The sequence below is a fragment of the Acipenser ruthenus genome, chromosome 24 (genome assembly GCF_902713425.1).
Source record: "Acipenser ruthenus chromosome 24, fAciRut3.2 maternal haplotype, whole genome shotgun sequence".
Lineage (NCBI taxonomy): Eukaryota > Metazoa > Chordata > Actinopteri > Acipenseriformes > Acipenseridae > Acipenser > Acipenser ruthenus.
In genome coordinates, this window is record NC_081212.1 from 190088 (window position 1) to 206120 (window position 16033).

The 16033-nt window shown below is 40.5% G+C and overlaps 1 protein-coding gene across 10 annotated transcripts in view; it reads left to right on the forward strand.

The window, feature by feature from the left end:
• LOC117962447 (BCAS3 microtubule associated cell migration factor-like) overlaps positions 1 to 16033 on the forward strand; it is a 172755-nt gene that overhangs the window by 78129 nt on the left and 78593 nt on the right. The window lies entirely within an intron of this gene.

Consider the following 16033-nt stretch of genomic DNA (forward strand, 5'->3'; position numbering starts at 1 on the left):
CCCCAATTGTGCAATTGCAGCGATAACAAGCGCTGTGTCCTCTGAGAATATTCCCAGCAGGCCTTGCTTCTCCCCCATTGCCCCAGTCCATTCCCAGCAGGCCTTGCTGCGCCCCATCGCCCCAGTCCAATCCAGCATGCAAGACATTCTAGGCTTGCTGGTCATCAGAACTTAATCTGCTAATTAAGTGGCACAGGGGAAAAATGGGGAAAAGCTTTTAAATGACTTTACAATGTTGTGAATAGCTGCACATAACCGTGCAAATTCTACTTCTAGGCTATCCTTTTAAGAAAGCTATCCAGTGTCATCTTAATGCTCACGTTGGTTTTGCAGATTATGGAAAAAGGTTCATTTGTGTTCCTCTGGCTGTTTGCACGCAGACGCAGAGCCAAACCTTGCAGAGTCTTTATTGTTTACCGTGTCTTAAGATGTCATTTGAAACTGTATGTATATCCTTTACAGATAAAATACTAAATGCCCTCTGATCACATCTAGTTATTATCTCATTCTTTTTTAACAAGATTGCGCTTCATCCTCGAAATACCGAAGCTGCTCTTTTTAACTGACTGGGCTGCTAACCCTTTTGTATAAATTTGTAATGACACTAATGGACAGGGTGAGACTGACACATGATGGCTTCTACTAGCTCTTATGAAGCAGCCTGGGACAGTGGCTTTCAGCAGCTCTTTAATGTCTTGCAGATAGAAACCATTACAGGGGAAGTGTTTATTGTGTTAATTCCCATATTAAAAATACTAGAGTACTGCCAGCGATCGTATAGTCCCCGCAACAGCAAAACATATGAGCAGCAAAGGACTTCTGGCGGCATTACAGTATGCAGCAGCATTTTATCATATGAGGTTCCTGTGGGGTGTCAAAGCTAATCCACTGGGCCCCCAATGGAAACAAGATGTGCTGCACAGCTCATGGAGCTACCATGGTGTGTGGGATTTGAAATAATAAATGAACACTTACAACATAATAGAGGTTTTCTTACACTGTGTATATATAAGCATATATTATTATTTGTATTAGCCAATTGGCAGCAGTGTGGAGTAGTGGTTAGGGCTCTGGACTCTTGACCGGAGGGTTGTGGGTTCAATCCCCAGTGGGGGACATTGCTGTTGTACCCTTGAGCAAGGTACTTTACCTAGATTGCTCCAGTAAAGACCCAACTGTATAAATGGGTAATTGTATGTAAAAATAATGTGATATCTTGTAACAATTGTAAGTCGCCCTGGATAAGGGCGTCTGCTAAGAAATAAATAATAATAATAATAATAATTGAATCCCAACGCCCTGCAGGGGTGCAAAATGTAACTGAAAAACATTACAAGGATGTCTGCTTGACACCCGATGACTTATACATGCATGTATGCATACATGCCTGCATACATGCCTGCATGCATATACACCTACATACATACCTGCATGCATATACACCTACCTATATACATACATTCTGCACACGCAGAACAAAATCCCCCCCCCTTCCGAGAGCAATGTCCTGTTAAAGCAAACCTGAATTAAATAAATAACTTGTTGTTGGTTTGTTTTGCACGTGCCAATTGCTTTTTAATGAAGAGATCAGTTCCAAAATGCATGCATTGTTGCTTTTTTGTAAGAAGGGATGCACAAGATATTTAAACTGTAATGAACACAAAGATCTTAATGAACCAGGAAGCATTTCAAGTCAATTAAAAACCAAAAGGAAAAATGAGAAACACATGCAGCTTTTCACAGCTTTTCAAACAGACTTGCTCGTGCCATTGCAGATTTAACAGAGCGCTTAGTGCTGCCCTGCAAGGAGTATAGTATCGGCACCTACTGGTTTGTACTTTCTGTTTGTTTTTTTAAATAAATTATGCTGTTCTTTTTGTTTCAGCCACCCAGATCAGTGGATTTTTAATTTTTTTTCTTTAAACATTTTTCATAATCCACAGTAAGGAAGCCCACACAAGGATTATGTCTTTCTTTTTAAGATGTGTTTACATAGTCACTGGGTGAAAGATTGCAGAACTCTTACCACTAGTTTTGAAAATGAAGCCAGACCAGGAAAATCAGGATACAATTTGGCACTTATGGAAACTAAATGATTTCCTTTTTAGCTGCTGATTTCTACTGGGAAATGTATCCTTGGACTGAAAATTGCATCCGGAAAAATGTTTATGTAGTGTTTTTTCAAATGAATGATTATTCTTCTAACCTTTAACACGCACAGAATGTAATTCTTTTTTCATTAACCCCTTTCTTACTGCCAGGGCTCATGTTGTTTTTATCAGGGCTCTTGTGGCATTGTGATGTACTCTACATGCCTCTGAATGTGCAGTGTGGTTACTATACTGTACACGCTAATCGCTCGCCATCATGCTTTAGTCGTGTTATAAACCTTCGCTAACACTTCCTTATGCTGGTATACGGTGCATACTTTTAGCTAGGGAACTCTGGCATTAGTGAGTTACATTTGAACCTGCAGTCTTAGCTGATTCTGTGTAGTGTCTTGCAGCATATTCATTCAGAACATGGTTTTGCTTTTTGTATTGCATTAGTGCTCCTGCTTTTTTAAGTATTTTTTTTTGTAGAAAATAAGTGTGTGTGTGTGTATATATGTGTGTGTGTGTATATATATATATATATATATATATATATATATATATATATATATATATATATATATATATATATATATATATACAGTATATATTTTTACTGGATATGTGAGCAGGTTAATTTATTTAACAAAACATAACTCTGATGCCTCTCTGATTGTACATGCATCTCAATGTAAACACTATAGGATCGTGTTGTCTCTAATATTTAAGTTCAGCTGCTTTGTTGATCTTTAAACAGCCAGAATGTGACATGAAGTTGACGAAACTCCGATTATTAGACAGCATCATATTGTGACTTCCTGACAATCAGTGAATCCTCAAGCTGCTTGGAAAAGATCCCCCAGCTGAAATACAGTATGTATATGAAAACAGAAAACAAGACACGTCAGGACAGTGGTTACAATAAGGCCAAGCGCAGGTCTGTGTTTATGAGTTGCTTCACTTGCTGTAGCGGTTGTCGTTTTGAGTGCAATGGCTTCTTATGGAATTATTATTATTATTATTATTATTATTATTATTATTATTATTATTTGTATTTGTAGGTCTTGTTGCTGTTAAACTGGGTGATGCTGCATCTTTGTAGTTGACAACTTTTCAACACATTTGTCCTCCTTAATGCTCAGTGTTTCTGAATGTCCTGTGCTTGAGTGTTGTAAGTCATGGATGGGCTCCAAAACAAACATTGCTGTTTTAACTTGTTTTGGGTGAAACAGAGAATTCTCAGACTTCTGACTGACCAGTTAATACTGGTCCCAGGAGCTGGAAGTACTGGGGTCACAATCACATGCAGTGACTCTGGAGAGATATGGTGAGATAGTAACAGTTCTACAAAGTCGTGGGAATTTCCAAGAATGCTTACACTTTGCTTTTTAGAGCCACTCATTCATGCATTCAGCCTTGGTAGGGGGCAGGCAGGAGATGCTTCTTTTTTTTTTTCTTCTTTAAATAATTTGACAGCTGCATAAAATCACAGCCCTTCTTATGAGATGTGTGTGTGTGTGTGTGTGTGTGTGTGTGTGTGTGTGTGCCCACAGTTTTTTATTTTTATTTTTTTATTTTTTACCACGGAACACAGCAAAATCCCCAGTGGAACCTATTGACCCCTTTTCTGCAATGTTTCTGTAGCGTCTTGTCAAACATCTGGAAACAGGCATGTTTGCAGTCCCCCCACGACATGCTTATGCTTTTACTTGATTATATTATCTGGTAAAAGTTTTCTTTCTCCAAAAGGGGGGAAAAAAGTATGCAGCCCTTGCTCTGTCAAGAGGTCAAGTGGTGATTGCTGATGTTGTCTGCTTTAAACACATGTTTAGCCCAGCAAAGCTGAGGCAGTTCCCAAAAGTTTGGTAACCATTAAGATACTTCCTAAGTCAGTTCCGGATGTCAGGCCCCGGGTGGCTGGGGTGAGGGGAGAGGGAGAGGGAGAGAGGGGGGTTCTCATTGAGTTGCTTGTTGCTTCTTTCCACGAAAGGGAATTCAGTCTGGCGGCAGATCCAGCCAAGGAGTAACTCACGCACGGCAGACCCAGACAGGAAACGCTTCTGCAAGTGGTGTTATGATAGAAGATCAGCAGATCGGGAGAGAAGCTGTGAACTTTACATGCGATGAAGGCCACATAGCTTTGGAGCAGGAGCCACCTGAGGGCTTACAAATAAGAAAGGAAATTAAAGGATCATTTAGTTTAGAGAGGAGGGAAAAGAAACACAACACAGACACCCATTCTAGCTTCAATAAAAACCAAACTGATTAATAAAAGATGAAGCAGAGCAGCATCGTTTTCAGAGTAGCCAGATCCCTACACTTATTGAACCTGGATATTTAATGGTATAAACACACAAAGTCCTCTCTTCCTCAGTCCTGGATCCTGGGCTTGTCTGATTGCTGTTATTAGTGGGAATGCTGGCCAGCTTGGTGGCTCACCCTGATATTTGTGCACAGTGAGGGGCTCGGAAGGATTGAGAGGTCGCTGATATCTGCACTTGAAACATCCGCAATGTTCAAAATATTGAACTCCTCTCTTTACTGACGAGGGCGCTGTCTGGAGAAGGTTAACTCTCACACTGTTCTGAGCCTTCGATATCTCTTGTTGCACGCCAACCTTTCTGACACCTTCCACCAAGCTTTTTAAAAGGTATTTAAATAGCAGCAAATTCACGTTATGTGACATTGACCAGTGTGTCTGTCTTGTACTGTATGACCCTTCAACAGAGCCCTTTCTGAAGGGGACAGTCCCAGGTGACGTGTCTGCCAGCCCAGCAGGAGCTGTGCGGAGCTGCTTATTCTGTTAGAAGCTGGTTGTGTAGCTGTTTAACAGTGCACTGAGCTGGGAACCCTGTCATAGGCTGTGAGCAAGATGCACGCTAGCTGAAAAAAGGTTAATTTTGATCCCTCGCTGCAAATCGAAATAGGGAAATGTAATAGCATCTGATTGTCTTAAACAAATATAAAGAAATAAGAACTCCTTTTGTTTTCCAAATTTAATAACATCAGCGCAAACTTTAGATGACCTCGGCAGCATAACAGGCACACAGGGATTGAGAAGCGTAAACAGCCAGCAGCGTGCCTCACCTGAGCCTCCATTTCAACACATTAGAATTGAATAGAAAGAGGAAGTCATTATGTGTAAAATGCTAAAAAAAGCCATTTCAGTGCCATCCTCTTAACAGCTGAATACCTTTTCAAGCACATGCCTGTGTTTGTACCCTTTCGCATGCACTATTTCAGATTGTATCTGGATCATACCTACCCATTAAAACAGCCACCCTTTAAAACGTGACCTGCTCATTTAACAAACTGCTTTGCTGGTAAGTTCATGCATTATATTGATATGTACATAACTGGGAATGCGTTTTTTTTTTTTCTTTCTTTGTTTTATATTTTGCATTTTTATCTTTTATCATTTCCATTTATTTTGAACCCTGTAACATTGCAGGCGTGACAAGCAGAGTCCTCCACAGAGACACATGCCTTTAATATACACCTCATTTAGAAGAACAGGCTGTCGTTTGAAGTTCAGGGTTGAAGATCTAAACCTGTTCAGCAGAAGCCTGCAAGTCCAGTCAGATGTTTTATACAAACACCAATACAAACGAATGGGAATGAAACGAGACGGCTTTGTAAACGAGAAGCTATGTCTCTCCAGCGCGATCCTCAGCTAACAAACAATACAGTCAATACTGTACAGAAATCAACGAGCTGAATGCCTCTCTAAATATCCTGAGAGTTCATTATCTAACAAGGAGTGTGTAAACAAAAAAAGACATGGCAGAGATGGGAAGCTGGAGAGTTAAACAATAATACATATACAATAGTATTTGCCTTGTCCTGATCAAATACATGACAAGCGTCATTAATAACAAGAGGCACTCTGGAGCTGTGTGTCCTGTCTTTGCAGTTCTGTGCTGTGGCGTTAGGGTAGGAGCTGCTCTGTGTGTCATCCTCATTGTGACACACAGAGAATGATTGTTGTGCAGAGAGCTGGGAAATGTTTTCTGAGAAGGGAGTCCAGTGGAAGCTGGGGGACTCTGCCCACTCCCAGTCCCAGCACCAGCACTTCTCGCTGCTCTTCTTGTTTTGTAAGGCCCCCGGTTGCAGCAGTGCTGCTGTTATTCTTCCCAGAGAGTGCTGATTAGTGGCTCGCGGTGTGGATGCTGATTTATCGCAGGCCAGAGTTGCCCCCTCGGGGGCTGAGCAGAAACACTCATGAAGGAGCCCCGATTTAAAAACAAAGCATGGTAATGAAGACTAATGTTTGGGAGGGAGTGGAGAGCGTGGAGCCCGGGCCGGGGCATTCACATTCCCACAGCTCCTCTGAGATTTCCAAGAGGAGGCAACGGTGGCCAAAGGAAATATCCCCCCCATTGTTTATTTCTCATGGCACTGCTGGAATTTTTCTTTCCCTCCTGTGTGTTCTAAACTCTCACTTGTTAACAGCTTTCAAACCGGGCCGCAGTAAACCCTGGGCAGCCAATTGTGTGATTCTTTCTTTATTTATTATTTTACTATAAAATACCTTTACAGCCCACATGTCTGCTGTTCACCATGAAACCCACCTTTAAAACACAACTGGTACTTCACAATAAAAAAGTAGAGTTTATTTAGTAATTATAATAAGATTCCAATCTTTCTTTTCAATCTATTAAAATGACATTTTTACATGCAGTATTCAATCACAGTGGTTTACAGTGTTTCAAGGTACTACCAATCCTCATAAAACAGGACGAGTTAAATGTTCACTAAAATGCTGTGACGCTTAGGATTTTTATTTGCGTTTACTGTTTCAAATGTATAAACCTTATTTGTATCGGTCCAGTAAAAGGTATGAAAAATAGTTGAATTCAGCTTCCTTCATTGCTGAAAGGATAACACGGGCATTGTTGTTGTTGTTCGTTGTTTGACTTGATAAATGAAGGGGCTGGCGTTTCAAAGCTTTAATTTATTTACATTTTTATAATGCGTTTAATAATGCATTGCCCTCTTTAATGCTTCACTTGCTGTGTGTTGAGTGGAGGGAAAGATGCTGAAATCTAGGACAGATTTCCCAGACGCACAGTGTCATTTTTAATACGCTATGCTTGGGCTTTCACCCACATTGCATTTGATTGGTATTAATAATATAATGTGTGTTTGCTTTCTAACACTGTCTTGCTTCGGAGACTCATCTGGTGCAGGAGAAAGCGCACTAGATTCACTGCTTGTTGGGCAAGCTGCTACGATTCACACCCCTTCCTAGTGGACTTAGCCCTCTAATCTAGACAAGCTCAATGTCATGTTAATGCACTAAACTGTCATTCCTTTCACCTCTGCAGCCCTTGAGTTAAACCAGGCTCAGGTGACCACTGAAACCAGTTTAGTGGTCTTAACTTGGACCCCAGTGGACATTAGTCCATATCCATAAACAACCTCACAATTCAGCTCAATTAAGCGTTATGTGCATTAAGAGAGGCCTTGCACTGAAAGGCAAGAGGCTGTCAGGTCAGTGTTGACACACAACATGAAAAAAAAGGGAGAACAAATATTCCCCAGCTTCCAAAGACTTGGCTACCATCAGTGAAATGTCAGTGGTGCCATCAAAGCTGGAAATCAATGTACCCGTTGAATATGCATTACGAGAGCTTTACAAGAAACTGCCTACCCTCTCGTCACATCTTACAGGGTCCGTTCTGTGGAGTCAGCACCAACACCAGCACCCATCGGCATCCTGAAGCCTTGGAGTCATCGCAGTTTAAAAATAGAAGTCATTATTAGGATGTTGAATCAAAACATGCTCACAGCAGTGGGGAAGGAAAAAGTAATTAACAGCAGCAGAGCGAATCTTCAATCGCTGCGACCACATCGGAATTATTTGCAGCGTTGTAAGTGAATTGAAGTGCATTTGGTTTAGCAGATGATCATGATGATGATGGAAATAGCGTGTGCAGTAAAACCAGCAGTGATGTTGTTAAGTTGGCATTTCAGTCCAATGCAGAGCAAGATAGTCTAGCATTTAAGCTGTCTAATGTTGTGGGTGTTTGAGAACTAGTTTAGAAGCTGGCATTGTTGTGCTAGTCAGAATGCAGCAACATCAGCCACCCTCTAATTATCAGAACATTTCTAGCTGCATTAGGTAAATGTCATTTCACCACAGTAGCCTGGAATGAGAGCGCTCTCTGCTTTCAGTTACATCTCCATGAGAGCCCATCCCCGCAACCCCAGGGCTTCATTAACAACAGTGACTGAGAGAATGAAATAACAATAATACCTGCAAGATACTTCCAAGTCTGTGCATCAGTCTTCCACAGTGCAGACCAGTGCAGTGAATTGTATTGTCTGTCTGTATGCATGCATGCTTTCTTCAAGGTTAAGGAAGATCTCTTCATTCTTGAACTCTATTGATTACTGCACATCCTCTCAGCAAGTGCAACATGAACCACATTTCAGATCTCATAGCTTTAGGTTCTTAGACATATTTCTTTATATGTCTGCCTGAAGTGTTTTGCAAACTAACATCGCTTAAGGTTTGGAGGCTGCGGTTTAAGATCTCATTACAATGCATGTGATATTTCTTTGAAGGACAGTCTGGGAGATGTAAGCTGGAAGCATGTATTTCAAAACAACCACAAGGGTTTTTTTCCCATTTAAAAAGGATGTCTGCACTGTCTTTCTCTGAATGCCATTTCACCCCAGCCAATATACTGTTATTGTTACTTCAAGGAGTCCTTTATGTTATCTACATGACCCCAATATTTAATTGTGTTCTAGTATGTGTTCTGTATGATTTTCTGTTTCTTGGAGATAATAAAGAATACATACACATATTTTAAACAGTTTAGGAATTAAATAATGTCGATGATATGCGTATGTAACCGGCCTCTTCTATTTATAGCCACATTCGTGTGATTGGGTCAGAATCTATTTTAAAGTATTTTTTGGTCTTTAACCAAAAAATGCAGTTGTGAAACAGACAGGTTTGGTGATTCCACCGTAAGCTGCAATGTGGATGCTGAGAAAACACATGTTTTTAATACATTAGTCACTCCTAATCTTCAAATGGTCGGTCTAAACCAAATTGGGGAGACATTTAGTTTTTTAGCGAAATTTAACTCAGGAAGGCAAAGTCTTTTCCATGGTAATTTTTCAGTATGACACATTGGGTTCTTTTCCAGACTGCCTGACAATAAGCCAAATTAATACTAGGAATGCAGATTCTTTTAACAGGGAATACAGTCGCATTTACAAAACTCAAGGATTGTGCAACATTCCGGTTTGTCCCAAAAGCGTATTTAGTGAAATAATTTGTACCCATGTACATCTATTAAAACTGCAAGTGCTCATACCCAACTTTACCACAGTACTAGTTTTTAGACTGCAGTAGGCCTAAACAAATATATAGATTGAAATCTAGATTGTTACCAGATTATGTGAAGATGAATCTGTTTATCATTAGTTAATGTATTCCTTGTGAAACCTGCTGATTGGCTTTCTAGAAGGCAGACAGCATGCCATAGTCTTGCACGCAGTCTTGCACACAGCCTCCACCTCCATTCTCTTGGTAACAATGTGGAGGCTTTCTTCCCAGCAGTGCCCAGGAGGCAATGTGTAGCCAATCGGGTTCTACATGAAACTTTTATTACAATAAATATTTATAAAGAAATGGCTTTTATATAATTGGGTATATTGCAGTCGTATAAATTCATAATCTGTCACATTTTTGTAATGCAGGATTTTTTGGGGGTTGAGCACGCTACTAAAATCTTAGTTGGTCCCATCTGCTCACACTGAATCTAAACACGCAACCTGGAGCTTCCTGCAGTATACATCATGAAACTATATTGTCATCCTTTAGTGTGATCTGAATATGTGATTTAATAGCTGAAGCCAAGCCACGTCTATTCCTAGTACTGCATTTTGAATACTTGAGGCAGGGATTCGTGGTAACATTGTTTCCTTTTTTATATATATTTTAAGTGGAAAGTTTTATTTGGATATGTTTTTTGTGGACAGAATGTCTACTATTGTCAAAATGCATTAAGACTATCCAGAGCCAAAAAGTGACAAGCTCTGAAGGCGTTCCTGTTTTATACGGTTAGAATTTTAATATAAAGAGGAAAATCGGGTTTTAGAGCAAGAAGGCTCCTTCTGAAATAAACATTTGTAAGCTGCTCTGTAAACGTATGCATGCTATTCATTATTGAGTGCTTGCACTGGTTGCGAATGCGCAGGTTTGTGACTCTGCAGTCGCTTGTCCAGTGCATCGGAAGGTTATGGGCTCATGTAGTAAATGTTCTGAGGAAGAAGTTTAATTTAGTCTTTTACTTAAACCCTGAGCCTTGAACCATGATTTCATCATATCAGTCTGTCTAAAACCGAGCACAACCAACCACAACATGTCGTCAATCTGCACAGCATCTTGAATCTCCACTTCACAGCATGTTTTATAGAATAAGGACAGCATGCATTAGTTACAGAGGTTTAAAGGGATGGCTGTAATGCAGCATGGAAACAGAGGGCACAATGGAGGCATTGGAAATACAATTCTAGGTACAGACCTCATCTTTTGCATATACAGTAGTGTGTTTTTTTTTTATTTATTTGTCTAACAAATTCTTGGTTTATTTGCTTAATTTAAATGACACTGCTTCCTATGTGGCTTATAAATTAGTATTGTGTGTGATTTTTATTTGAAATGTTACCTATTTTTCGAATTGTATTGTATCAGCTTGTGTAAGTGTAAGTGCTTCCCAGCGAGCAAGGGGGGGGGGGGGGGTGGGGGAGGCAATGAAAGCTAGCCCTTGAACTGTTCTGTTAAGTGGTTACAGCTGACCCAGGAGCTGGAGAGCCATTGGCTACAAAGGGGCTCCCAGCTATTCCTGCAGATACTGGAAGAGAGAGCTGCTAAGAGTTTAGACACAGTAATTAACATGCAATCTGTGTTTAATTCACTTTGGTACCAACTCATTCATTTGCAAGTACTGGCAGGGTCATTATATATATATATATATATATATATATATATATATATATATATATATATATATATATATATATATTATATATAATGTGTGTTGCGGTTCATGTGTAAAATTGGTAAATCTGTAGATTAACTGGTATATGTGTTGGTTTAGCAGCTCATCGGTCAATGTATAAAATAACTGATTGGTAGTAAACAATCCCATTTACTTGCATCCATGATCACTGTCTGGCAACAGTTCACAATACAAAATAATGTTGTGGTAGCAAAATGACGTAGCACATTACGTATGAATCTCACTGAACTGCAAAGCCTGCGTGCTCTTAGGGTAGGCTTTTTTCTAAATGAGTTTAACTTAATAATACTACATGAAGAGATGTCATTATTACCAGACCTAAATAAAACCAGAAATCTGTCTCTAATCATGTCTGTATATAGGACAAAACATGAACACATGGTCTCTGCTAAATACATGTATTATTAATAATAATAATAATAATAATAATAATAATAATAATAATTTACCATTTACCCAAGTACATAACAGATCTTACAGAATTATTATTATTTTTTTTTTTTGCCATTAAGTTCCCTGTCGTTACTTTTATTTCTGAATTCACCTCAAATGCTGCAGCATTAACTACCATCTCATTAGTTATTTTATACATTGACCGTTGAGGTGCTAAATCTACACATTTACCGGTTATTTGATAGATTTACTGAACCATAACATATATATATATATATATATATATATATATATATATATATATATATATATATATATATATATATATATATATATATATATATATTATGTATGTATTTTTTTTTTTAAAGAAAGTTATTCCATAAATCTTCATATAGCATCATGCAGAGGGAGAATAAAAACATGTATTGAATATATTAATAAGTAGACAGCATTTAACATTTCTGCTGCAAGTAATGACCATCATGTTAAAAATGTCCGATATGAGGTTGCTGTTCTGCACATCATCCCCAGAAAGGATTAATATGTGAGTCTGTTTGGGTCCTGCAGATTTTCAATTGGTAGTGCACCTACTGGCTGTGTATTGCTTAAGTAAGTCCCTTTTCCAGTCATCTCAGTCCATCAATGACAAATGTGACTCTCTAGTATTCTTGAGCTGCCAGCCAGGATGTGTAAGGGATCATTTACGATCAGCATCATGTTTAACATATACATGATGACAGACATTGATCACCCTTACCATTGTACAGCAATAGAGTGATTGATACTGCCCTGAGTCTTTACAACTCCAGCACTTTCCTGTGTGGGATAGTCGCAAGTCTTGCTATTGGGTGAGTACATACAGTACAGTACCCATGGGCATGGGGCATGATCAGAGCCTGCCAGAATCCCAGTGAACTCACATTAGCCAGCTTCCTGAGGCAGGGACCCCTCCGGCTTTGTGAATGAGACGAGTGATCATTTAACATGTGCTGGGGAAATCTTATCAGGGGGAGTCAGGTTTTAGGTGATTTCATCTTTGTTCAAGACTAAATATATCATAGTGTACATTTTGTCTAATACATAAACTTTAAACATACACATTAATGCGCCCTATAGCCTGGACTTCGCAGGTTCGAATCCAGGCTGTGTCATTGCCGACCGTGACCGGGGGTTCCTAGGGGCCGGTGCACAATTGGGAGGGCTTAGCCCGGGTAGGGAGGGCTTAGGTCGGCAGGGCAATCCACGGTTTACCGTGCACCAGCGACCCCTGTGGCTGATAGCGGCAGGCTTGCACAGCGTGTAGCACAGTTTTGGACATGGTTTCTAGTGGCAGGCTTGCACAGCGTGTAGCACAGTTTTGGACATGGTTTCTAGTGGCAGGCTTGCACAGTTTTGGACATGGTTTCTAGCGGCAGGCTTGCACAGCGTGTAGCACAGTTTTTGACATGGTTTCTAGTGGCAGGCTTGCACAGCGTGTAGCACAGTTTTGGACATGGTTTCTAGTGGCAGGCTTGCACAGTTTTGGACATGGTTTCTAGCGGCAGGCTTGCACAGCGTGTAGCACAGTTTTTGACATGGTTTCTAGTGGCAGGCTTGCACAGCGTGTAGCACAGTTTTTGACATGGTTTCTAGTGGCAGGCTTGCACAGCGTGTAGCACAGTTTTGGACATGGTTTCTAGTGGCAGACTTGCACAGCGTGTAGCACAGTTTTGGACATGGTTTCTAGTGGCAGGCTTGCACAGCGTGTAGCACAGTTTTGGACATGGTTTCTAGCGGCAGGCTTGCATAGTTTTGGACATGGTTTCTAGTGGCAGGCTTGCACAGCTTGTAGCACAGTTTTGGACATGGTTTCTAGTGGCAGGCTTGCACTGCGTGTAGCACAGTTTTGGACATGGTTTCTAGCGGCAGGCTTGCACAGTTTTGGACATGGTTTCTAGCGGCAGGCTTGCTCAGTTTTGGACATGGTTTCTAGTGGCAGGCTTGCACAGCGTGTAGCACAGTTTTGGACATGGTTTCTAGCGGCAGGCTTGCACAGTTTTGGACATGGTTTCTAGCGGCAGGCTTGCACAGTTTTGGACATGGTTTCTAGCGGCAGGCTTGCACAGCGTGTAGCACAGTTTTGGACATGGTTTCTAGCGGCAGGCTTGCTCAGTTTTGGACATGGTTTCTAGTGGCAGGCTTGCACAGCGTGTAGCACAGTTTTGGACATGGTTTCTAGTGGCAGGCTTGCACAGCGTGTAGCACAGTTTTGGACATGGTTTCTAGTGGCAGGCCTGCACAGCGTGTAGCACAGTTTTGGACATGGTTTCTAGTGGCAGGCTTGCACAGCGTGTAGCACAGTTTTGGAAGCAGGTCCTGCTGCAGTCCTGGATTCCACTGCGAATCACAGAATATCTTCGAGACGCCTCTCGTCGTCAGTGTGCCAGGTGCGAATGAAATCGCTCAAGCCTTTCGAAATGTGTAACCTGGCTTTGACATCATTGCTGAACTTGCAGCCGTGCTTGCACTGTTCTTGTTACTGAGAATCTCAGTTAGGATGTAGCTTGTAATTGGACACAGATGTTGCAAAGGCAGCTTGGCCAGACTGTTATTTTAGCCTATGCTGAGCACTTCTTTTTTTTTTTTTTTCATACCAGTCTGAACTTACTTTGAAACTTTCCCAAAATTCCAGAGTTTAATCCAGTTTCATGTGGTCTTGTTGTGCAAGGACAAAGGCAGTGAGATTTTAAAGAGGCACTGCCGATCTTTTTAAAGAATTATTATTATTATTATTATTATTATTATTTTTATTATTATTATTATTATTATTATTATTGCTGCTATTTTATTTAGTTTTTTTAATTGCTTTGCCCGACGAGCCTCATTTTTGTTTCAGAAACTTTGAACTTGAGTAGTTTAGTTAGCATTCACCTTCCATCAGTAGACAAGTAGCACAGTACCTCTCCACTGCTATTCAAGTATACTTGAAGAGGCTGTGATGAGTGCCTTGTGCTCTGGTATTGTGTCAGTGTGGATGTAACACAGCGTTACATGATGTGTATAGTTGGGAGCATGCTAGATCAAATTCTTACAAATACATGCTTAGTTTTGTTCAGGACTAGTTTTCATTCATTAAGGCCCGTGGACTCTGTGCAATCCCATTTTGAAGAGTTGCAGTACTCCTCTAACAAAGAGAGTGTCTCCCTGTATGCTTTTAGGTTTTAATAAAGCCCCTGACAGATTGGAGGAGCTCAACATATCATTGTCTGCAAACCAGCTTAACAGCAAGCATTTTTAATACTCTGGATGATTGGGACGGGGCTGCCGTATATGAGAGGCTTAGTGTCTCGTTGAATGTGATGATTAAAGGAGATCAGGTTTGCTGGTGTATTGTTTCAGTATTTTAGATATATGGGTGGTTTGCGTTGTCAACAAAGTGAAATCAGCCTTCCTTTAATGTGAAACAAAAGGTTCAAATTAAAGTCAGGGCTTTGAATCAGAACTGTGGCAAGTCCTGCGGTTGTGTGCCGTTACATTTAAAAAGATTCCCAGGTTTTATTTAAATGTCAAGTATGGGAACACAAATGTGTTACTAACTCCCTGAAACAGTTGAAAAGTCAAAACAAATAATGATTCACACTCGGTTCTCAAACTTTTTTTTTTTTTTTTAAGGAAACGACACAAAAAAAACAAAAAACATCTGGCTAGTTGCATTCCAGCATTAGCTACTCCTCCGTCTCTAAATGTCTCGAATTCTGACACATTCTGCCAATTTGCTGTATTTTGTTCTTGAGGATATTTGATGTAAGTGGTCTAATTTTCTCACCTGTTTGATTTCACTATGGGTCCCTCTTTTGAAGTGTTAAGAGATGTTGGAAACAGTCTTCATGACAGCTTGTTTGCTTTAAAGGAAGTCAGCTGGCCGGGTGGAGTTCCGCAGTGGAGCGCTCTCTTATTTTAAGCAAGAGGTTCTGGTTCTAGATTAGGAGCCGTCAGACAAAACATGGTTTGAAACCATTAGACTCAATCTTCCATTTAGTGCCATCAGGCATATGGAGCTGATCTGGGAACAGTAGTTTGATGCAAGTTACTGACCTCCATATTGAAAAGATTTCTGCAGAGCCACAGGCACTGTCCAGCTTGTGTTGTGTCACATAGCACTCTGTTCAGTAAAAAGTGTGTGGTTATCAGAAATGGAATGCTTGCTACCTGCTTTGTGTCTGGTTATCAGAAATGGAATGCTTGCTACCTGCTTTGTGTCTGGTTCTCAGAAATGGAATGCTTGCTACCTGCTTTGTGTCTGGTTCTCAGAAATGGAATGCTTGCTACCTGCTTTGTGTCTGGTTATCAGAAATGGAAGCAGCTAGCTGTCAGGTGTCTACAGCTCATATCAAACAGCCCTGGTTTGCACCTGTCTCTTGGAGTTCTCTTATTGGTGCCGTCTTCACCTTTACCCACAGTTCTGCAGCTTATCACCAGCTATGCAAAGTGACAGCTCACATCCTGGGGCGGCTGCAGAAA